The sequence below is a fragment of the Phodopus roborovskii genome, unplaced genomic scaffold (genome assembly GCF_943737965.1).
Source record: "Phodopus roborovskii unplaced genomic scaffold, PHOROB, whole genome shotgun sequence".
In the NCBI taxonomy this organism is placed as follows: domain Eukaryota; kingdom Metazoa; phylum Chordata; class Mammalia; order Rodentia; family Cricetidae; genus Phodopus; species Phodopus roborovskii.
Genome location: NW_026126418.1, coordinates 67,684,147 through 67,685,985, shown reverse-complemented (window position 1 = coordinate 67,685,985; position 1,839 = coordinate 67,684,147).

Sequence of the window (1,839 nt, the reverse complement as noted above, 5' to 3'; positions counted from 1 at the left end):
AGCTTGTATCTAATAAATATAAAATTAGCTAGAACAAGATGTATCTAAAACTCCTGGGGAGTAGTCTGATATGAATATCAATGACATCAGGAATGTCACCTGTTTCCCTAAAACAGATGTTTTAAAAAAGACTGTTTCCCTAAACTTAATTATTTTAAACACTTTAGGTACACTAATTTTATGTGTATGTCTTTTTTTCCTATATGTATTTTTGTTCCCCACATGGTTGCCAAATATATGATGAGATCAAAAGAAAGCATCAGGCTCCCCCTGGAACTGGAGTTACAATCTGTTGTGAGCTGCCATATGTGTACCATGAAGAGAGCTCTACAAGAACTATACATGCTTTTAACAGAGGAGTTATCTCTCTAACCTAACATTAACTACTTTCGAAGCTCTATTTTCATATCTCTGAATGCCCAGCTGTAGAATAAACTCAGTTTTAAGTATAAGTGTGTCAGAACAAGAAGTGACCAATGATCAACCCTCTTGGTCCTGTTGCAGTTTTTGAAGACAGTGTCTGTCATAATGATCATAGCTCCCACTTCTGGAACCTGCATCTCTTTCTTGTTTGTCTTTCCAGTGACATACTCTGATAAAGCCCAGATGTTCTATGCATTACTACAGTTAATTAAAGCAGTTCCTAATGAGATAAAGCAGTCTGGTGTGGAGGAGCACACCTACAAACCCAACACTAAGGAGGCCAAATTGGGCCCTTATGTCACACCATGGAAAAAAATCTAGGTACATCTGGCTGCTGTCCTGGCAGTTTGAGTGAGGCTGAATTGAATGGTCATAACTCACTTGTCTGGCAAAGGTTTCAAGAGAGCTCAGCATTCAGGCTGCAGCCTGGTGATGACACCAGGCAGATGCTCCAGGGTCCTCCATAATACAGCAACATCAACTTTCAGGATGGGCTTCTTCTCTATTTCAAAGTGACTGCCTTGACCTGAATTACCCCATTTTGAGAAAAATAACAGTAATGTGCATCTTTTTTAGACAAGTGAACATCCCCCCTCTTCCAACACAGCTAGAGGCACAAACTGATGAAGTATTTCGTTGTGACAATCAACAATGACACCAAGTCATGTCAGGTTGTCTCAGAAACACCAGAAATGTGACCTTGTGAACTGCTCCAGAAGGAACCCACTCATCCAGGGTTCTAAAAAAGGAGCTCTCCAACTTTGAGCTGGACAGCATGCTGGCTGTCACCTGATGCTCTTCAAGAATGTCTTCCAGTGAAATGGCCATGGTCAAAGGCTCTGCCTCTATCCCCAGCTGAGTTATATGTCTTATTCCCCATAGCAGAGCTAAGAAGTCCATCCTCCCAAACACATCTTTAGTCATGTATCACTGGTTGGGCCACTTCTGACCCCTGGCATCTGGAACCTCCCATATATTGTCCGGGAGCACCACCTAGAAAGCCAGGAGGAGTCCTGATCTGTCTTCCTACTCTTCCTGCTTTCTTCTCCACCCTCCTACTCTTGGAATATCTTCACAGGATCCAGAGGTACCTGACGTATGCACTATAGAGACATAAGGGAGTGCCGAAATTCTTTGTAGAAATGTTGGGAGGAGGATGGGGGAGTGAGGATGAAGTATGATGGGCCAAGTAGGAAAGCAACTCCATTCAGGGTGCCCTAGCTGTTTGGGGCCATAGTAATTCATGATACAGAACAGAGGAAGTGTCTTTGAAGCCAGCAGGGAGGGTCAGTGGGGGGAGAAAACCTAGGGGTGATGCTGGATGTCTGGGGTTCCAGCCAGCAGAGCAGATGGTGAGAGAATGCCGGTGCCACAGGCTGCCCAGAGAGCCCCAAGCCCATGTGTGAGAGTAAAGAA